This window comes from Stegodyphus dumicola, chromosome X2 (genome assembly GCF_044657685.1).
Source record: "Stegodyphus dumicola isolate Sdum_Otavi_A_Nest chromosome X2, ASM4465768v1".
In the NCBI taxonomy this organism is placed as follows: Eukaryota; Metazoa; Arthropoda; class Arachnida; order Araneae; family Eresidae; genus Stegodyphus; species Stegodyphus dumicola.
Window position 1 is genome coordinate 82994994 of NC_140781.1, and position 23916 is coordinate 83018909.

Here is a 23916-nt window from a genome sequence, read left to right on the forward strand (position 1 = left end):
TGTCGAGTATGTGATTACACACTACATAAATTTCTAGTCAAAGATGAAGTGATTTTGCATGCTAAAGTTGCTGATGTTTCTGCTCTAGCAAATGCATCTTTTTTTGATATAAGGTACTTTTTGAACAGATTTCCTGTGTTACTTCGTTTAGTCATGAAAGATGATGATATTGATGTTGCTACTGATATACTGCAGTCGCAATTTTGCAGTTTACAATTAGAAAACTTGGATGAAGTTATAAAATCAGCTAGGATTGACACCCAGTGGAGGTTAATTGGAAAATTGAAAGGTGCTGATGGAATTTTAAAATATAGTGAACTCTCTAGAATTATGTTGGCCATCTTGACAGTTCCCCATAGTAATGCAGAGTGTGAGAGGATTTTCAGTGTTGTTGCGAAAACGAGGACTAAATTTAGATCTAATATTAGTGATGACACATTAGAAAAACTTTTATTAGCGAAAGCAGGCCTACGTGGCAATTGCTATGAACAAAATTATGAAGTTTCTTTCTTAACGAGAGCAAAATCTGCCACTGTCCATAACATTTGTATGAAAACTGATTAAAGTGCCTTTTTTTTTTAAATGATGAAAGTAATAAAAATGTTTTTTATGTCTAAGGTATTTTTGTTTTGCTTGCATTTAAGACTTAGTAACTATTTAAAGTAAATTCATTATTAAAAACTATATTTTTATCATTTAAAGTCTTTTTAACATTGTGAAAAATCTCCTGATTTTTGAGTGTCATAGGTTGGCAAGTATGCCAAGGCAACTGAACCTCATACCTTCCCTCTTTAAAGGTAACAGTTTCGTTAAAAGGATTCAATGCGGCAATTTCCATTTCCTTTCTGCATTTTGTTTCAACAGGGTCTTGAATCCCCAATAAATCTAATTTCCACAAATTTCAATCTTCGATGTGTGAATTAATAAAGAAGTCACTGAGATGGCATTAGTTACATTTTCCCCATCTTCAATACGATCAAATAGTTTTCCCATTAAAATCCAACCCATTTCCATTGTAACTAATGATGAGTTCAAACGTTCAATTTTGTCTTTTACTAATTTCCAATAATTATCAGCTCCAATAAGTAAAGATACGTTGTTGTTATCTAAATATTCGTGATCAACGTCCGCTAAAATTATTCCCCTATCTTTTAACAACTCCCGAATATTTTCAGGAGGATAGTCTAGCTCAGCACTCGATATTTCATCAGTCTCTAAAACCTGAATAATTAATTCCTTGTTATCGAAAATGTTTTTTATTTTTACTTCTACTCGTGCACAGTTCTGCTTGGTAGGCACTTGAGATCCGAAAGTATGAATCATTATTTCTTCCCTTCCCACGACTTTTAATCCCAGTTGTTTAGACAGACGTTTCTGAATATATGAGCGTTGACTAGTGCTGTCAAATAAACAACGAACTAATTTATTGCTTCACCTACTTTTAAGTTCTACTGTCGCCATCTATAAAAATATTTTATTCCTACCGATGGTAATGTGATTGCACGCTGAATTTTCTACTCTTTTTGATTGGGATATTTCGGGTTTTTTCTCATTTTTGTAACAAAAACAAAGGGTTGCATTATGTTTTTTGTATCAGTATACACAAGAGTTCTCAGAACAATCAGAAAATCGATTGAGCCAGACAAACATAACAACGACTTTCTAATCGCAATACATTTCATTTTTCATTTACACTTATATTACACTTTTCACTATTATGTGTGTTATTTTTGCAAAAAATACAGTTTTCTTCTTTTACGGGAGCTAATAATTCTGCCGCCGACAAGGGGTTAACTTTAGAGTTAAACTTATTGTTTATGTATTTATAATAACTTATGTGTTTGTCGAAGTGTTTATTCTTTCCGTTAAATGGAGCGAGTTTCGGTTCTGGTTTGTTAACTGCGTAAGTATTTTGTTTCAACAGGGTCTTGAATCCCCAATAAATCTAATTTCCACAAATTTCAATCTTCGATGTGTGAATTAATAAAGAAGTCACTGAGATGGCATTAGTTACATTTTCCCCATCTTCAATACGATCAAATAGTTTTCCCATTAAAATCCAACCCATTTACGTTTGTTCGCGGCATTCAATTTCGATTTTCAAAAAAGCAATTAAACCTGTAACATCAGATTCCTCTTTTGGATCATGCTTTCGGAGATATTCGAGAATCAAATCATGAGGCAATAAATTCAATAATATCGGATTTAACAAGTGTCCATACGAACCTGAAGTTACTCCTAAATTACTTAAGCTTCGAATGTTTATTTCCCAAGCGTCGTGTAATCTTCTTAGTGCACTTAAGTTAGAAGAATTCTTAACTGGTTCTATGTCCAAAAGATTATTTATATGTGATTTTATAATTTTCTCTGGTTTTCCAAAGCGTTCTTTTAAAAGTTCTAAGCACGAATTGTAATTGTGTTCAGTTAACTGAAATCCTTCGACAACATTATATGCTTGCCCTATCAATAATGATTTCAACTGTATGAATTTTTCAATCTTGCTTAACGCTTTGTTCTGATCATTGCAGCTTGAAAACTGTTAAAAAATTCTAACCATTTTCCTGCATCTCCTGAGAATTTTGGAATATTTAACTTTGGCAATTTCATAGCCGATGACAATACATTTATTTCAGAAACAGAAGTGTTCGAAGAATTTGCATCTGATGTCTTTTTCACAGACAAATTTTCATTACATTTATTTAATCTTATTTTAATTCTAAACTTTACAATCATTATTTGTTCATTGTATTTATCACTTGCAGTAATATCTTTTTCAAATTCTTCAGCATCTTTTAACTGAGTTTCGATTTGTGAATTCAACATTTTCAACGTGTTTTCTCTTTCGATAATTGTTTCATTCATCTCCTGCAATTCCTCAATGTTTGTGTTTTCGATATTTTCTGATAATAAAGATTCTATTTTTGTAATTAATTTCATAACGCTACTGTGTTCATTCGTACGTTTCTGCTTCAGTTTGTCTAAAGCTTCCATGTTTAATATTGACTAATCACAATATTGAAACTCAGTTTTTTTCCAAATTTTCAAAGAAAAAGGAATTACTTACCTATTTACAGGTAATCCATCTGCTAATCTTCGAAATTCTAATCCAAATGTCCCTTGGTGAAGGCACCACTAAAATATGTCATTTCTAAAATCCATAGTTCTATTTGGGAGAGCTTTCGATCTCTATATTCGATTCAAATAACTACTTCAATTAAGTCTTAATGACTTTTATTTACACACATCTTTTATATTATAATATATACATAATTCAAGATTAATTTCAAATCAAAAGGTGGGGATTATCCTCCCTTCGTATCAAATTCTATCGAGAGAAACCGAGTGAGCGACCGCTCTCTTCCAAGTTCGTTTTTCGACTCCCCATTGCCACAGGCAGAACAGAAACTTTCGCTCATTTCGCTTTCGAGTTGTAACAGTGTGGATGATTGCTGTCCGGGAAGTGTTCTTCAAAATTTTAAGTTGAATATTTAGTTATAAAAGATCTAATAAAATTTAGTGATTATTTAAAGTTAATGTATTTGTCATCATGTAAACAAATAAAATACACGAGGAAAGAGGTAAAATCAAGAAATACATAGTTTAGAAATTCATGAATGTAATAAAATTTGATAGGTTTTAACTTGAAGTAAATCATAAACATGATTAAAATAAGCATTGTACTAAAACTGTGCTGATAATTGTAGCAATGTGTATAAAATTGGAGATGTAAGACATGGTCTTTTGATAAGTTGGAAAATATTTTACTGTACAGGAATTTTATAATTTGTATTTATTTTTCCTGCATTTCATATTTCCCATAACAAATCTGCAGTTATTATTAATTGCTAATTAGTATTTATATAAAAGTGCACAGAGCATTTTGTAGTTCACTAGCAGTTAAAGTAGGATTGATTGTCCACAAATGAACTTCGCCTCTGCCTCTTGGCCTGAATTCGGAAGTCTGAAATGAGCAAATTGGTTTACATTATGTCTACAAGATCTTGCCTTCTTCTCCTGCTCATACGTTTTGGTGCGTGTGTACATTGTGAGAAAGTTAATATTTAGGGTTTGATATAAGGTTATTTGCCCATCCCAGCAAATCTTTTCATCATAAGATTAATGTACTACTAATATAAGAAAAGGAGTAAACTGATGTAAAACAATTTATGTTTAGAAATGTAGTGGCTACTATTCAAAGAATTTCAAAAAATGTTACATATAACTTTAGCAAAAATGTTTATAATAAAATTTGGTCAAAAATATTACATATAACTTTAGCCAAAAATGCATCTTTGATTATTATAAAAGTTCTTTGATGAAAAACTCAAGTTCAATCTTCTTCTTCTTCAATATCATCATCAGAGTCCCTAAAAAATAACTCATCATCGTTAAACCAATCATTGCCCTACTCTGCAGCATCCTGAATGTCAACTTCCTCCACCTCTCCAGACCGATGACGGATGTATAAGGTGATTAAAGGAGGTGGTGTGTAAAAAAATCTGAAAGAAAAGTTCAATAATAAATTTTAAGTAAACATATTTATACCTACAGAGAGAAAGTGTATAGTTTAAATAACACTATTAAGATTTATTAGTTCACTGTCAGCAAAAACACCATAGACAAAAATTCGTTTGAAAGAGTATTGCCTAAGACAAAATTGACAGGCACAGAGAGATTAAAATTCATCTATGCATGTGCACCAAAATTAACAACTTCAAGGAGCCTGTCACAGAACTATGCTTAATGATTTAAAGCCTTAATTTAACATAAAGCTTTTAATTCTTATTCTATTTTGTGTTAGAAATATCTTTAAGTTGCCAGTGCCATTTCAAAACAGGGGAAGGGAATATATAAGTCACATGTAATATACGTTTGAATGGAAACTTAATTTGCATTGAAATATTTTATTTTAAAATTATTATTCAAACTACTCAAGAAATCAAAATAATCTATTTCAGTGTAAAATTTTCTTAAGCAATGCAGATTCTCAGTCATATTTTAGGAATTGATGCCTGCCAAAAATATTCAGAAACCGAGCTTCATCAAAACCATTAATATGCAACATAATAATAGTGCTAGCCACAAATTAATAAATACCTCCTCCTAGCAAACGCAAAATAACATCTAACAGAAGCAGTTCCAAATTTGTACCTACCTTGAAACCTAAATCCTATCCTGAAACAGTTAACAACATTAACCCCAATAAAAATTTCATAAAATACTTTTGCATAATGTGGGAGCTCAAAAACATCTTCAGAGGCACTAAATTATCCTACTTAACATTTTTTATTGTAACAACTTTCTACTTTCAGGGCTGATGCCCAGTCGGGATAGTGGTTAGTGATGCTGTCTACCATATCGAAAGACCCAGGTTCAAATCCCTGAGAAGGCTTGGATGTTTGTAACTGTATAGTGTATGTGCAGCATGGTGGCACTCTAAATGTGTACAGAGCCACAAGTAACTCAAGAGGTTGGTGTCAGGATGAGGAATGGCCGATCCTCGCCCTCCCCCCGGGATACTCTTAATCAAAATTGGGGAAGAAAATGAGCAAAGTGGTACTGTCACCTGTATGGTGCTCAAGGTTCTTGCCAATGACACGTGCAGTCTTGTATTCCTTTGTATATGAATTTCATGGGCTAGTTCTGTTGTTACTGTCAGACAAGTGAGGTAAGTCACAACACGCTTTCAGCTCTGAAATCCCGAAATAGAAAATGTACTTTGATTCCTAAGCTTTGAAAAACTGATTACATTTCAGAATAATATTTAAATCTATGTGTTAGTTTGTTTTTACCCCTCACACTTCAGTAGCCCAGAGATAAAAACTGGATTTATTGCCATGTTTCCCTAAAACCAAGCAATGAAGGACATGGTTAGTATTTGGAAGCATGACCACTAAGATTTCCTGCAGGCTTGAAACTTCTTACTACTCTCCATGATATTTTTTATTTTTATCAATAACAATAAATGTTGCGTTTATTTATGGAAATATATAGCACATAAATTTTAAATTAAAGCCTAATTTAAAGTAGAAATTACATTGGAAATATTAAAATAATGGTAACTTTTTATAAAATATTTCAGTATCAAAATGAATTATTATGAAATGAAAAAAGTTTCTGTAAACTCAAAAGGTCTTATGTGAAGCATTCTGCAAAACTGAAATATCAAAACAGCAGAAAATAATTCTCAAATTTAAGATTTATGCATTGTAATTTACTAGCATTTAAAACTGACTGACTGACAAGGCCGTATATGTGTACATATACAGTCTAGAATATTTTTTTTTGATGTCTGTGTCTGTAAGAACATATATATATACATGCGACTTGAAATACACTCCTCAAAAAAGAAATTGCAACACAGAGAAAGTGTGCTCGTAGCATCATGCAAATTGCTCGATCGAGAGTTGCGAGATGGTTATGCAAATGAATAAAAAAACCAGACACATAGAATCATTATAAATCAATTTATTCAGTATTTAATATGACCACCTAGGACAGCGATACAGGTTGCAGTCCGGTGAGGCATGCTGCCAATGAGTTCATTGATTGTTGCCTGAGGTAGGCTTTACCAAGCCACATCCACTGCTGTAAGCATATCATCCAGTGTTTGGGGCCTTGTTTCTCGGTTAATATTGTACTCAATGCCATTGCACAGATATTCGATGGGATTCAGATCTGGAGAGGCTGCCGGCCAGGGTTGGATGTCAAATCCGGTCAGGCTGTTATGAATATACCAGCTTGGCATTGTCTTGCTGAAATACCGTGTTGGGCGCACACTTCAACCACACAGAACAACAGGCTCCACAACTCGCATGACGCAGTGGTCCGCTGTCAAACTGCAGTTAATGTGTACCAGTGGCATTTTGTGATCAAACACTATACCTTCTGTGAAGCTCGGCAAAATTGGCTGTTTCATAGCGTTCTCCAGGTTGCCACCATATTCGTTGATGGCTGTCATTCCTCCACAGACAGAAACGAGATTCATCTGTGAACAAAATCTGATACCATTCGATGGTTCATGCACTATGATGCTGACACCACACCATGCATCTAGTCTTGTGCTCAGCAGTTAATGGTCTCTGTGGCTTGTACCCATGAATGTAAGTGTACTTCATGCAGTCTGTACCATATAATTTGGGTGGACACAGATCCACCTGCTCCTCTAGGCAACCAGCTTCGGATGTCACGTGACTTAGAGAAAGGGTCTCCAATAGTTGAACGCCAAATGCGCCTGTCTTTGCTCTCTGATGTGCACCTGTGCCCGCTACTTCCTCTTCGACGTCTGACCTGAATCCATCGTGTGATGTCTGACCTGAATCCATCGTGTGACACAGCATTGGATGGTATTTATGTTGTGCTCAACACAAGTGGTTATTGTGCGCAGTGACAAACCAAGTTCATGGAGTTCGATAATACGGTCACATTCCTCGGTTATTAACTGATGGTATTGGGCTCTCCGACGTCTCAGTGGCATTTTCCATTTTTCTTCGAAGTCTCCAATGCTTCATAAACCCTTAGATGCTGTTTACGAGAAGGGAAAGTGGCTGATCTTTTATAGCCTGCATATGCATACCACATGATCCAATGAATACACAACTTTTATCATTTGCATTACCACCTCACAACTCTCGCTCCTGTAATTTGAATGATGCTATGCACATTCTTGGTATTGCTATTTCACTTTTGAAGAGTGTATGTCCAGAAACTTAAAGGTGCATAAATCCAGGTATAAAGTACCTGGGGCATTTTGGCATTAAAATCAGGAAAAGGCCTCTTTATCATGGCAGTTTTCAGAAATTTGGGCTTTCTTTGTGAAACTCCATGCCAGTCAGAGGTTTAAGGTAGGACTGATTCTTCACCAATAAATTTCACTTGCACCCTGGGCATTAGCTTCACTGTATACTGGTTTGGATTCAAAAGTCACCCAAAGTGAATGGACTGGCTTATATTGTGTCCACAACAACTTACGTTCTTCTCTTATTCATGTTCTTTGCTGTGTGTCTGTGCAATATGAAAAGAATAAGATTCAGAACTTTATAAAAAAGTTTGTCAGTCTCAAAATGATGCCCCAGGGGGTGTTGATTGTACTGAGAGAGATAGTGCTGTAGGTATAAAGTACTCAAGCCTACTTATTATCCAAAAAGGGCAGTGTATGCTCTCTCAGAGGGTAGCAGCATTAGCCATCCAAGTGAGTAGCAGGACAACCAGTCTTCTGTTACTCATTTCATAGGCTAAATATCCTGCATTGGCAGAGAAATTCTAGTTACTCTAGTGGTTCGGTTTGAAAGGTGTTACAAATTTTGATTTGGCCTCCCTGGAATAGTGGTGCCCAGGATGGTACGATGTAGATGAGTTTGTGCAGTTATTTTTTAACAGGGAACTTGTGAGACCACTGCCTCACCTAACACAGAGAACCAAACCACAAGTTAGCATCCTCAGTTGCATTTATTTGCCAAAGTGGCTTATCATATTTTATTTAATCCCAGACTGGAAAATCTTTTGAGCTAATATAAAAAAGGAACAAAATTTATGTAAATTTTTTTTTTTATATTTAGTAATATAGTGCATGCTATTCAAAGAATGTTTAAGAAAAATATGAAATAATATATTAAGCATAAAGGATTATAATAAAATACATGTCTGATGGTTGTACAAGCTCATAAATGGTAAAATCTAATTTCTGTTCTTGCAAGAGAAATATACTACTATTCTATAAACAAACACCATTTATTTTCTTTTCCTCATTTAAGAATAATTTAACTTTTTAAAATTCATACTTATTTTGAACCTAGTAGCAGCCAAGTGCTAAGATCACTAAACAGTAATTTCAGCTGGGGCTATATCCTGGCGAATGTGCTAGCTGCATGGGAATTTTCACTGTGTTTCCAGTGCATATTGTGAATATGAAACAGTTCCCTTTACAAGTTTTCCACAAAAGCATCCTTCTCCACTAAGGTAAATAGTCCTTGTGTGCTTTGCCTTAATCACTTGGCCTAGTGAATCATTATGAAACTTGTAATTTTTGGATCCTAGCAACACAAGTTATTAATTATGTAAGTATCCCCAGCTATTAGAATGTTTTGCTGCATAATAATTTTCTTTGAACTATTCCCAATATGCACTGGAAAAAAACGAGAAACAAATAGCTGCAGATGGTTACTGAAATTAAAGAGGTGTTTTTTTATTAACCAAAAAAAAAAAAAAAAAAATCTTTGATAGTCGTCCACGGGCTCAAGTAACATTACAAATTTACAACTGAGGATATTGCATGTATTTGGGAAGAAAGAATTACTTAATTTTGCACCCACTGAAGGATTAATATCTAGTTGCAAGGACAGGAGTATTGTTTGCTGTGGGGTTTACTAATGGTTTACATTATTTTGCAAGAACTGAACATGATGCATCGTGCATAGTTCTCTAGGTTCCTTCTGATTTGATGGGGATATTTTTTTTTTCAGTCTTTAATTCATACCATTAATTCCCAGTTGGATGTAGGTTTAATGAGTGAGAAGGCTATGGCAGAAAAATCTATTTTATTTAAACCAGCATGTCTGTTTTGCTGAATGCTTGAGATATTATCTTGTTAATGAAGCAATTTTAGTGACATAATTTGTCTGCCCATGGTAAGTGTGTTCTTCAAGATATCCACATCTTTGGTTGTGATACCATCTATAGAAGAAACTTGGTTCCACAGCATACCAAGAAAAAAATTCTACAACATAAGACTGCTGTCTCTAATTTTAACAATTTTCCTTGTGTATTTTGAATTCTATGCCTGGGCTTCAGGTTGGCAAGGAATTTGTTTCCCATTAATTCCAAATAAATTAATTTTTGTTTCTTTGCTCCAGAGTATATATCTTTGCAATATCTTTGATTTGTCTAGTCATTTCTGATATGATACAATTTGGTAAAATGCATACATGTTTGATATGCATTCCTTTAAGAAATAGAACATCCATGAACTTCACGATTACACCTTTTTATTCTCTAATGGGCATCAAATTGTTCATTTACTTAAAGTAAGACCAGTTTCAATTTAAAACTATTTGCAAAAGAATTATGGTTTGCCTCTATATTTTCAGAAAAGCACTTTTTACTGTCTTCAAGTCATTTTAGAAGGCAAAATAAGGTAGAGATATTCTGGTTCTATGTTAGCCGCATGTTCAGGCATATTCTTTGCATTAATTATTGTAAGAGCTTTTTTGGGTGCAACCAATTGAGAGGCCTTTTTCTGATTTCTAATCCATTAGTGTGCATCATTAAATTTGAAAACCAAAGTAATTTAGAAACCTCTGCCTATTGAAAACTTCCTCGACACTACTTATGCATCTTAACCAAGAATAAACTATATACAATCTATTAAAATACAAAAAATAATACTTCCTAAATTTGGCAATTTACATTTAATTAATATTTTGATTCCTAGTCAATTTGCATACTAAATTTCTCAAAATTCCTTTAATTTAAATTTCTTTTTTAAGTAATTCACTACATTTAGTTTTACTTTTGATTTTGAATATTACTATACACGTGCCTATATGGATGATGAAACAGGAATTGAGTAATTGAAGAGTTAGGTTTGTAGGCAACTTCCCCTTGATAAGATCTGTCTCCTGCCTGCTCAACAATTATTCACTTATGTAAATTAATTTAGTCTTAACAAATTAAAAAAATTGCGGGGAATAGTTTTTTGGAATATTATATATTTATCCCTGATTTTAGATACTTGCACTTAATTTACACATGCTCTCAGAATTTAAATGGTATTGTAAATTTATCAGTAATTTATCTTTTATTTGTAAGCAATTAAAATTTCATAATTTAAAATTTTCATTTAAATTAGCTTTATGCAAATAGAATTCAAATTTCATTCCTTGCAGCAATGCACAAGAGAATTATTTAAATTTAATTTAACTTTACTCTTTTATTTATATATGTATGTATATATAAACATGTCTGTCTAATCAATTCATGATAAATTGGCTTACGGATTCACTCAGCCATCAGTGTAGAAATTAGGATCACAAATTAATCATGTAAAACAAAACCTTCTGTTAAAAATGCGAAATGGAAAATACAACATGTGGCATTATGGCAATAACAGCAGATTTTATGCTATTTAGAAGTTATTTTTAGTCATAAGAGTAATTTATTCAATTGTATGTAATCTGGAATATAAGAATAGTGTTAAATCTTTCATTAAAAGTAAATTATTCGGTAATAAAAGTAAAGTAGGTGTACAGCCATGAATCTTCTGCTTCACATTTATTGCTATTGAGATATTTTTTGAGACATTTTGGGATCCATCCACAAGTAGTTTTCTTTCTAAAAATATATTATAAAATTTGCATTGGAAGCATATATAAATCTATATAAAATTAAAAAGAATGGGAGTTGGCAACAAAAAAAGAGTAGGAAAAAGTGCAGAAGCTAAAAAAGAAAACAGAAACCATAAGTCTGGAATACAAGTATTCTAAAGCTGCATTAAAAACTGCATTTTCCATAGCATGAATGCTGTTACTGTGTTTCATTTAGAAGATAAGTGAAATTTTTACGATATTTAATGCAAATAAGTCACCTAAATAGATTTAAGAAATTTCTGAATAGAGTCAAATGCCTTAAATTAAGGGCATTTGACTCTATTCAAAATTTGAACAAAACATTAATTTTGATTTTGTTTAGAAAGAAACCACATATTGCAAGCTAAAATTTGGTTGTAAAGCTTGTTTAAGATTTTTGTTTGTTTCGGCTATATATATACTCATAAATGAGTAATCATTTTTATGCTTAAGCTAATTGGTAAAAGGCTAATATTGAGTAAGATAGTTTTTGTTTCTTAAGACATTAATTCTAATTTTTCAAAACTGCTGTTCAAAGTCTTATAAACTAACAGTGTGTATTTAGGAATATTTATTTCTTTATTTCACTCTGGGTATGAAATGTTCAAAATGATTAGAAAATTATCAAAACATAAACAGTTTGATATAAATATTCTGTTTTAAAGCTTACTAAAATTATCCTGCTTAAAGGATCCTAATAAATAAATATTTCTGGGTTATTCAGCTAGAAAGTTAAATTATTTTGCAAACTTGTAGATCATTGGTAAAAGGTATAGAATATTATAACAGTCTGATTTCTTTTGATGATTTAAAATTTTATGAAGCATTCTGACCCTTAGTTTAAAGCGATGCAACTCAAATTCTACTTTTGTTGCATAAGGAATGTCACCGTTTTAGAATTACCCAAAATATTATTTAATGTAGTTGTTAAGTTAATTAAAATGGTGAAGAAACTTTCAATTAGTAAGATTAAATTGAATGCTAACTATGCTTAACTTATTACTGTTAGTCTCTTATATAGAATCCATCAGTTTCGTTTCATTTTCTTTAAAACAAGCGTAGAAAATGTTAAATAAGAAACTCGTTTCTTTTGGAGAAATTGACGTCTATATTCGAATTGTAATGAAAAGTAATGTAATGCTGAACGTTAATATTTTACCTAGTCTAAAGCTTTTATTTAATTTAAAACATGCATCTGTTTTACAAAAGAAAAATTTGGGTGAATAATAAAGCTTTCCTGTAGTACAAATTATGTGTGATTCAGAATGAGAATCACAAAATGCGCCAACTAAAAATTTTTAAGATTTTTTTGTGAAAATAAAATTAGAAAAACTGCATTCAGGCTATTATAATTTAACCAAAACCATTTTAAAGTATGAATTAGTTAATTTTATGTTTATATTGAATAAAGCTATAATTAATAAAAATCTTCATTATTTCTGAAACAAACGCAATAAAGTAAAAACCAGTTACATGATTATGAACCAATATGGAAACATGTATTTTCTCAGTTCTATCTATTATTAAAATATTAATAGAGTATGTAAATGTAGGACTTACTTCCTAATGATGATGAAGTAAGAAATTCTGCAGATCCAATACAGGAGAAAAATTATTATACCTATTTCAAATATCTCGAATAAAAGTACACGGAAATCAAGAAATATATTCATACTGATGGGTAATTCCAAAGACCAATTGGTACTGAAGTAGAATGAGTATAAGATTTTTATTACTGTTGCAGTTTACCAGTAAAGGAAAGTGTGTCATGTGATATTGTATCATATCATATGGTATCGTATCGTACCGTACATTCACATTAAAAATCGAAAATCAGGTAGCTAATTAATAATAAAATAAAAGCTAATTCTTTTGTGGGGAAGGAAAGGAATGCCATGGGCGCCAGTTTGCCTTTTTAAATATTGAGGGACAGCATTATTTTAACCATAACCGTCCATATAAATGGTGTTATTTTTTCTCTTTGCTGTTTATGTCTTTACATAGCATAAGTAGCACATAAGTGTTGTAACGGACGCAAAATATTTTAACCAATCACTGATTATATTTCTTCTATTAATGGCAAGGAAAATTATCAAGCAGAAATTGATAATTCGTTATACGGCCATAAGAATTTCACCGGATGCTGGTTTATGATAATTTTTTTTAAAGCATAACATACAAATGTTCTCTATCGTGAGCCTAGATGCCTTTGTGTAGGATATTCTAAGAATAATTGATTTGTATTCGCAATTATACCCAGGAAAAAAACGAAAACCTCGGAGTAGCTAGCCCATGAGATGTCAATAAATTATAGAAAGAAATAAGAGTTGCTGAGCGATTTTGAGTTTAATCTTCCATATTGTCTTAAATTTGACTAGTTTGAGATTAATTGGACACTACTTGTTTTTAGCATGGTTCCTTTAAAGGGTGGATGGTATGAAACCAACTTAAGGTTAAGAGACACGCACGTAGAATTCTGCATGTCAGCTTATGAGGTGCATGGCAGGCATGGAGTTCCAGGATCATAAAACAATTCGGGTTATTAATGACAACCACTGTTGCACAAAAAATGAAATCCGTTGCAAATTTTCCAGTAGGCTGGCATGTGCTTGTGGTGTATGGGAATATAAGGCTATATATATCACGCTGACAAATAGAGGGTGTTTTAAAAGGTCGTTGTCAAACTTTACATGTTGGTCTGCTATACCATAATAGATAAGATTTACATGGGAATTTGGCTCCGAAAATCACAATGGCGACCGCTAAAAGGCAGTGTTCGCAGGCTTATGGGAGAGTGGGAAATGTGATCATTTTAGGCGAGGACGTTGCAGGAGAAGAATGAATCGGTTTACTAACTCGGGTCTTTATGGACATTTTTTGGAAAGAGTGTTGCCGGATCTGATGGCAACCAGATGCGTTCCAGCAGCTACACGCCGAATCTTGTTTCAGCATGACGGAGTGCCTGCCCATTTTAAGAGCACTGTGCGAGAATACCTCCATAGGGCATACCGTGATCGCGGGATTGGCAGTGGCAGATTAGTCGCATGACCGCTCTGATCCCCCGACCTGAATCCCCTTGATTTCTGCTTATGGGGGTACATGAAGTCTATGGTGTACGAGACGACCGCAACATCAGACATGGATTTCGTCGGCATGATCTTGGAAGTGGAGGGACGTGTCCGTGGCACATCTGCTCATTTTGAACGGACCCGCGAATCCATGCTTCTATGTTGTGAAACACGCCTTGTGACAATTGGAAGGACTTTTGAACATCTTCTGTGACTTAACCATGTTCTTTAATAAAAGTCATATTAACACCTCTTTCGATATCCTTTCTTTCTTGCTCTTGCGAACATTATCACCTCGCGGCCACCGTTCGCATTTTCGTACATAAGTTCCTATATAAATCTTGCATGTCACGGTGTAAGGTCTATCCTGACTTGTTATTTTTAGTTAAAGCCACTTTCCTGTCGCTCTTAATTTCAGCTTACAATTTTCTGCCAGAATGTGTTTTCGGAATCGCGGTTAAATGCAAATGAAGGAAGAGCTGTACTTAAAGTCGAAGGTCCACTGACTTCGTTAGAGAGCCAGAGATTGCACAGCGCACGTTCTCCTTTTGCCTACACTCTCTCTAAGCTATTATTATGCTCGGCCGTATGTCAGGCCCTTGATAACTTCGCGGTTTAGTTAGCGTTTAAGGGACCAACTCCTGTAGAATTTTGATATCTTTTTAGTTAAGCTGTAGGGTTTATATTTATTTTAACTAACATTTATTTTAAGTTTAAATTGTCTTTCATGTCAAGCCTTTACTTCCCCCTAGAATTGCCAATGCTAGAGTATGTAAATTGTAGTAGAGCGCGCAGTATATTCAAATTTAGCAGAAGTAAGTTGAGTTTTAAATTGAAGGAAAACGAGATTGTAGGTGTGGTTCTTGAATCGCGAACTTGAAGGTGGCTAGGTAGAAATTTAAGAACCGCGCTTTGCGGCCTGTGTGCCTATCTCGGCAGTTTTTGCTGAATCTTCATCTGCTTAATTAGTAAGCTCGCTGATTCTCAGCGGTATTTTAGAACGCGGTTAGGTTAGTTTAAGATCTCGTGGATAGTGATCTCGCTACTTTATTCATCCAGTCATAATTGTTCAGTTTTACGTTCTGTTTCAGTTAAACCGCCGGGTCAGCGTAGTTTGTGAGCGTCAAGTGAACGCAGCTGTTATTTTAATAGTTGAATAAAAAGGGCTTTAAACCCTTCTTACGTGTCTGTGTAAACTTATGCTTAGTAGCAGTCACTACCACAGTTGCTGACAAGTTGGGTCCACACGATACTACAAAGCATTAGTTAAGTTTTATTTCTTGGTATTCTTGAGTTCAAGCCCAAGTGGAGGCTTTTATGTACGTCCGGAGAAAGGGTCATCTGTGAACTTTATTTTGAGCAATAAAGGTTAATTAATCCTTCTTGAGTTTCTCTTCTTTGAGCTAAAGCGATTAATCGCTTATCAGTTCTCAAGGTTCCACACGCTTAGCTGTAAATTCTAGATAAGAACATTACAATGGTATGTTATACCAGCGTGTTAAGTTTGGCAACGACATTTTGAGACACCCTGTATATCTGAAAAAATTCCAATTCAAACATTTGAATTTTAAGAGAGCTCAAAATTCTACATCACGAGAAGCAGCGTGAGACATTGCAACAGCGTATGTAAAGCAAACAAAACAGAGTTTTAGGTTTTTAACTGTGCGATAGCGATATAAGGAAAACAACAGATGATTAAAATTATGTGAAATAGCTGGTGTCGTCTCATATGCGATCAGGAAGAGGAGAAGGATGTTAATCAACGAAGGGGAAAGTGAATATGTGGGCCAGAGGTTATAAGAGAAGATATATTTTTTAAAGAAAGTTGTTTTTAAGTCTCTGAATATCACTATATCTGGAAAGAAATGAAAAATTTTTTACCTGATATTTTTCGTTTTAATTTCGCAGTCCGTGCATTGAAACTCTCCAAAGAAATTGTGCGTATTTGGTTTGAATAAAGATTTCTCTGATGAAATTAACCTAATGCTTCCACAGCATTGCAGTCGTTCGTATAATATGGCTTCACGAGATTGCTTTCGCAAAATCTTATTTTTCCTTCCGTTAAATACGCAGCCAAACAGAAGTCGAGTGTATATGCGCTTTGTTTGAATCCTGTTGTTTTTAATACAGTATTGGAGCTCAATTTGATGAACACAAAACTGAGTGGATTGCTTTAGTTTATGTGATTACGGCAAAGCCTCGAGGGCCATCTGCTAAGGGGAAGGGATGCTTTTGTGGAAGACGTTGTAATGGAAATTGGCTCGTAGACACGTTACACATGGGGAAAACCACGAAAACGCCCATACAGCCGGTTCGTTCGCGGGATTTGAACCTCGATTCGAACTAGCAGTGTTCAGCGACTTTACCACTCGACCACTGGTGGATGCGAAGGCTAGGAAAATTTATGTGTGAAGTTAATAATTATATTAAAAGCAATATACTTCAAACTATTTTTGTACTTTATACCAACATGGATATTTGATTTCTCTGGAAGTGATTATCATAGAGAAGATTCTATCCACGGTTTGCCATCCTAGACGATTTAGTGGCAAACGCAGGGCAGGGGCGGGGAAGTCGAAGTGGGCTGCAAAATTTAGGAGCAACAAAACTTTTAGATCTTAGAGAAAAAGAGATGATGGAATTTAGAAAAGCCTAGCACCGTTCCTGACGTAGGCTGATTATTGCAGGGGGGGGGATGTGGCTACGAATCCCGTGCTCGAGTACTGTTTGCGTAAGGGTAGGGGAGGCCTTTGTTGAGGACGTTTTAAGGAAAACTGGCTCGTATACGCGTTACGCATTGGGAAAAACCACGAAAGCGCCCATGCAATTAGCAGTTCGCGGTATACGAAACTCGAACTGAACTACCAGTGTTCAGCAAACTTACCACTCGGCCGCTGGTGCGTGAATCCCGCGTAAGACGTGTCCTGTATTGTGTTCACCTATGCTACTTCCTAGCGCGCTCAATATCGAGCTGTATGTGCTGTTCACCGTAGGCATTGTTCTCTTAGATGAGACGACTAACTGAATCACAGATGGATTTGGCTGTTGAATAGTCCTTTTGCATTATGTTATAAAATAGTGAAGGGAAAGATTTAAGCAAAATTACGAATAGTATACAAATATATGTAGCCCAAAATAATGATTTAAAGTTCTTTTTAGTCTGAATTCTTTTTCACAGACAAGAGGTAAATAGTGTTTCAAAACGCAGGAGATATTTCTTGTGTGAAGCGAAGAAAACTTATAAGTTTTGTTTTAGCAACTGTAGAAAATCTTATTTGTAGATTCATTCGATGAAATGTCAGAAAAAGAAGTGAAATTGAGTAGTTCATTTTTGGAAACAGTTTTCATTTCATGAAATAAATCAATCATTTATGGAAGAAAATTAATATTCAATACCGTCTATGAATCAACGTCGCTTTTTGTTATAAGAATATGTAATAAAACAATAATGGTGAGGCTGAGTTATCTGAGTGTTTATGAATTTAACAGTAAATACACAGTAATATTTAGACTAAAAAAGTTGGGATTCTAAACCTGTAACAAAATAACTGTAAGGAGAAGAATAGGGTGTAATGAGTTTGTTCTGATTTCTGAATACTTGGCTCTCCTTTAGTTAACAACATTTTCAATTCTCTGTGATTAATTAGTTATCTGCAGCCAGTTTCATTTCTGGTTTTCAGGATTGTTACTGCATTAAACCGCTTTGCAGTAAATAAGGCAAAAATGCTTCGGGAAATTTCTATACAATAATCATTAATAGAGTCCTATTTATTTCTGCCATTTACCCAGTCTCAGATGGATTTCTTTACTTTGAAACAGAATATTCCGTTAACAAAAATAAAGTCCAGGAACTGCTTCTGTAGCCTAAGGTTTTGTTATCTAAATGTAAATTAAAATTTCAGCTAGTCATATGCTCTTAAGTTTGGAGATGGCTTGAAAATTCCGTAGGAAAATGGATTCTAAAGTCTGGGGTAACTTCATTCTGAAAATATCTGGAAGTTATTATTTCTTAACGTCCAATTCCAAAGCTTCCAAATAGTGGCAAAATTAGATATTCATCTTTGTCATTTTTTTCTACAGTTCTTAAATTCATAAATTATCCTATCTCAAGTTTGCTATAAAACTTTTCCAGAAACACAGAAATTAAATTTTTCGTTTTTATTAGATTCAGGTCAACACCTTGGAGCTGATAACTTGATCTATAAAACTTATTAAACAAATCTATTGAATAAACTACATATGTTTTCGGTTTTATCAAGTCTGCTGTTAAAGCAAAATCTTTTTCTTCCAAAAAGTCTGAAACTTAATTGTAAAATGTGAGAAAACGAGTAAAGCAGATTTTCTGAAAGAACAAACTCACTTTTTTATGAAGAATGAAGCAAGTGATATTTTCATCAGTTTCAATACAGATTTCTTGAAACAACTTATCATTCAAAGAATTACCTCCTATTTCAAATTAAGCTTAAAAGGAGCCTTGGTTGGGTGCAGAGATTGAAAAAAACTCTATCAATTTCAAAAGTGATCTGTCATAGGTCTCTCTTTGAAAACCCAAAAATGTTTTTGAAAAGACACGTATTTAACACTAGAACCGCGGATTGGATCATTTTTGACCCAAAAGCAATTTTGTTTCCGATTTTCTTAAAAAGTTCTAACGCAATTGAAAACAAATTTCTTGACTTTTCCTGTTTTTATACTAATAACAATCTGTGAAAATATGATACGTTAAATACTTATAGATGTAATGTGTGGGGCCCATGTAAGAGTTTTGTTGACGATTACCGCAAGATAAGGGGCGTGCTTGGGCCAGGGAATAGAGGTGCCTTTAAAAATGAGATTTTTCTTGAATTTGCTTTTTCTCGTGAACATAATGGCCAGTGTTTTATCCACGTTGACTTGAATTTCCCATTTTATAAGCCAGTTCTCTAATGTATGGATGTAGTTTTGTAATCGTTGAATGAATGGATGTACGCATGCACTTTGTGCTAGCATCGCAGTGTCGTCTGATTACATAGCTAATGATGTGCCGTGTGTGGTTGGTATGTCATTCACGTAAATAATAAAAAGCGTGGGTCCAAGTAAGGACCCTTGTGGAACATCAGCCTGGATAGCATGGAGTTTGTGCCAGAAACGCGAACGTCGAAGTATCTACCGGTTATGTACGAATTATTAATGTTGATGACGTAGCCTGGGAAGCCCAGGGCGGATAATTTATAGGTGAGAGCATCCAGCAAAACTCTGTCAAAAGCCTTAGCAATGTCTAGAAATAAGCATGTTCAAGGATTGTTTCACCTCTGATGTGTTTTGTTTCGGACTATTGAATGGAATGTGATGCACTACTACTGTAGCCAATGCGGTAGTCTAATGGGGCACATCTGGTTCTTTATGACTACACAACTGGTTTTTCGCATTGCCTTGCTGATAGATAGAGTGTCTGTTCGATTTTTGCCACCTTGTTTACCCCCAGAGTTAAAATTGATCTTAGGTGAAAATGGCTGGAAGAAATATACGTAAATTAACAGTTAGCGAGGCCCTCGAATATATGCGGCAATTATGAGAAAATGAATCCGAAAACGATAATGATAAAAAATCAGCAATGATGAATATGTACCTGCAGGTGAAGAAAATATTTCCTCGGATGAAGATACCGTATCTAATTTTCCTGTACAATGTACTAGCAGAAAAAAACACTTCTGGGAAGAAAGAACAATGTGTAAATAAACGTAAAAAGTTATCAGATTCGAATTCAGGTGAAGTGAACTCTGGAACTTTTGTTATAAATGATGGAACGTGTTAGGAAATCATCACCTCTGGCAGTTGTATGCATGGAAGAATTGCTGAACATGATGTTTTCAAAGAAAAGAGTGGCCCAAACAGTTATACAAAGCGAAATATTGAAAATGGCTATGGAATTATAGTTCATGGAGGCTACTTTTAGATGAGGCTATGCTTCGTCATATCGAAAATTGTGCAGAGGAAGAAGCTCATTGGCAACTGGGAAAAAATGAATGGTCAACAGCTTTGACGAACTAGATGCTTTTATATCAATTGTGTATGCTCGAGGAATATACGGTGCAAATAATATAGAGCTTGATAATCTATGATCTGTTGTTTGGGGTCCACCTTTTTTCCGCGATACTATGGCGAGAGATAGACTCAGAGAACTTTTGAAATTTCTGCAATTCGACAAAAACATTACATGGTCTGAACACCTTCAAACAGATAAATTCTGTTTCAGTTCTGAAGTTTGGAAGAAATTTATTGAAAATTCGATAACTTGCTATAAATCAGGAGCATGTATATATATATATTAATGAACAGCTGTTTTCGTCTAAAGCCTGATGTTATTTCACGCAATATATGCCAAGTAAACCAAATAAATTTGGTATCGAGTTCTGGCTTGCCGCTGATGTTAAAAGTAAATACGTGCTCAATGGTTTTCCATATTTGGATAAAGATGAGGAACGTCCTTAAAACCTACCTTTGTCTGAATACGTCGTTTTGCGTTTGATAGAAACTTTCGAAAATAAAGGAAGAAATATCATTACAGATAATTTTTCACTACACTAAATCTGTCTCAAATGTTAAAAATGAAGATTACTAGTTTAACTAGAACGAAGAAACAAAATCGGAAAGAAGTACCTGAATTAGTGAAAAAAGTAATAATGCCATTGTAAGATACATTGTTACTGGAGCATAATGATATAACTTTGACAGTTTATCAGGGAAAAACCAGCAAAAATGTCTTATTATTGAGCTTCCTTCATCCCACTGTTGATATCGACAATAATCGCCTAAAAATGCTTCCAGAAACAATATCATTTTATAACTCAACAAAATTTGGTGTCGACGTTGCCCACCAAATGGCTCGGAAATATTCTGTGAAGGGAGGATCAAGGATGTGGCCAGTTCATGAAACCCCTGTACCTAACCAGAGAGTGTTGATGTTCATTCTTCACTTCCAAAGTTACAATTAGTTCTTGAATTTACTCAATGATCATTCTGTATGTGTGTGAAGAGACGGCTCTGAGTAGACTACACAGAGGAAGAGCTCCAAAACCCCAGTTAAACATGCCATACACACAGCTGAATCCCGTATCCATCTTGTGTGCACAGATAAGAATTTGGAATATATACAGAATTCTCTCAAAGACAGCCATTATCATTTCCAGTCGATGTTTATCTTCTTTAGAAGTGGTTATCATGAGAAGATTTCAGGCCACAGTTGAGCACTGTAGACGGTTTAGTAATAAAAGCAGGTCAGGGCTGGTGCCAAAAGCTGTGCTACCTGTAAAGTTGCACCAGACGGTAGAATTTACATTTGGCAAAACTTTTACAATTTTTTGGAAGAAACCGGGTGCCAGAATTTAGAATTTGCAGAGCTTGCACCAGGCAGGAAAAAGCCTAGCACAGGCTGTGATGTATTCTCATTGTTTCCCGGGGGCGGGGGGGAGGGAGGCATGTTCCATGAAAACAAAACGCTAACGCTAGACCAAGGCAACAAACGGATCATGTTGTGGATACAGGTATCAGTTGCAAATAATATGCTCCCGGAAAATTAAGCAGAGGGATAGTTTGAATTCTGACATATAAACACTTTTAAACTGTGTACCAATTATTAGCGCCTCCCAGTATCACTTGGAGTTTCATGCAGCCTCTTATGGGCCTAAAGTAGCATACAATACCCATTGATCAGAGGGGTACCACTCACATTTTCGAATCGTTGATTTAATGTATTTGGGGTTGAAAGTGCAGAATCAAGCTTAGAAAATATTCAATGCTAACAAAGCAGATGTACAAGGCGTACCTTGTGCTTACAACTCAGCCAACACTTATGGCGAGCTAACTTGAATAACAGTAAGTTCAAATTTAAAATAAGCAAGTAGTTAAAGGCTAAACAATTCAATTTAACACAAAGTTTTCTTGCAATCCAACCAGCATAACTATTCAAATACCGGCAATTATAATGGAAGACTGAAGTCTACAATTCTTATCTGAGTTAACAGCAACTTAACGGGACCTCGGGAGGCAGAACGCGCTCTGTTTTTACAATCTTAAAACCTCAGTTTAAATACACGCAAGCTAATTTGCATTCTGCCGTGGAAACCGAAAGAAGGGACAGTAAAGTTTAAACCATAATAACCGGTTAATTAACATAATATAATGCCACACATGTATTCTGAAAAACAAATGAAGTTCAACATATTAATTAACACATATGCGTAAAACTGTTGTTTGATTTTGTTGGTCAGGTTAGGGAATGATTGTTGTATGAAATTGTAATTTAGTCATTAATCCTGGGTTATGTTTGTTTTCTCAGAAATGCTAGTCTTTTGACAAGTAGGCATTTGTATGAAGTAATCACTTTGAGAGCATTCCCTATCTGTTAAGGTAATTTACCTAAGACTACAGCAAGAAAGCATTTTTTTTTTTTTTTTTTTTTACATTCCAGCATCGGATTATGTCAATGAATTATTTCTTTTTCAGTGCATTATCTGGTTAAAATATGTATAAAGTATAGAGGATTAAAAATACATTTTTCCATATCTTCCCATTATTTGAATGCATCCTGATTTCCTAGAACAGATGTAGTAAACTTATTTTTTCTCTCAGTAGTTCGAAAACTACTTATGGTTTCTTTTCAAATGCTGTCAATAAAATGATGATATCTTATTTTTCAAAGTTCATTTTCTGTCTTATGAAGTTTTCTGCTTTGTATTAAGAATTCAAAATTAGGATGTAACCTGTTTTGAAACATCTCTTTTAGTGCTGCAGTAGTGGTGGTTTTTCATTTCTTTATCCGATGAGGACTTCTTTCCATGCCTCTAGCTTTTCAGCTGTAGAAATCCCGAGAAAGCGCCTGGAGATTATGTTGGCATGATGCGGTGAGTGTTTTAATGCTGTTCCCCATTTTCTAGTGATTTAAAAAAAAAAAAAAAAAAATATAAATTTTTCCAAATTACCAATTTACATAGGAATACATGTGTTATTAATAAATTGAAGTTGATAATTTCAAATTATTTGCTAGCTATTTATTATTTATTCATTTTATTTTTTTAGAATTGAATCCTTTTTGTCTGTTGGATGCCTGAAATTCAGAGGCCCATCTAGCAATCCGGCAAGTACAGTGAATAATACGAAGGTGAAGAAATATAAGTTTTTATAGCCAATTTATTTATTCCATTTGCAAATAATTCTTTAAATAATTTAAATATCAACCTAATATTGCACTGCTTGTTCTAATTGAAATGATGTTGAAAATAGTGTGAGATGCGTGAACTTAGCAATAATGAGTGAAAACTGACAGTTCGTTAATGTAATCAAAATAATAATAATCATTATAATTTTTTTGTCCAAATCAATTAAGTTCTATTTATCGACAGTTGACATCATTTGATATATGCCAACTGTAATTAATTATTTCAGTAATTATACAGGGTGTCCCGTAAATCTTGCGACAATCTTCTGGTGGAAGGTGGGACTCATCACAAGGATTAAAAATGACATAG

The 23916-nt window shown here is 34.3% G+C and overlaps 1 long non-coding RNA gene across 6 annotated transcripts in view; it reads left to right on the plus strand.

The window, feature by feature from the left end:
- Positions 1-23916, plus strand: part of LOC146992797 (uncharacterized) — a 170910-nt gene that overhangs the window by 106956 nt on the left and 40038 nt on the right. For 5 of the 6 annotated variants that reach the window (XR_015039086.1, XR_015039084.1, XR_015039087.1 and 2 more), the window contains exons 6-7: positions 23175-23292; positions 23468-23549. This is a non-coding gene — a long non-coding RNA (uncharacterized LOC146992797). Of the gene's footprint in view, positions 1-5312; positions 5669-23174; positions 23293-23467; positions 23550-23916 lie in introns of all 6 variants that reach the window. The other variant, XR_015039085.1, reaches the window with a different exon arrangement.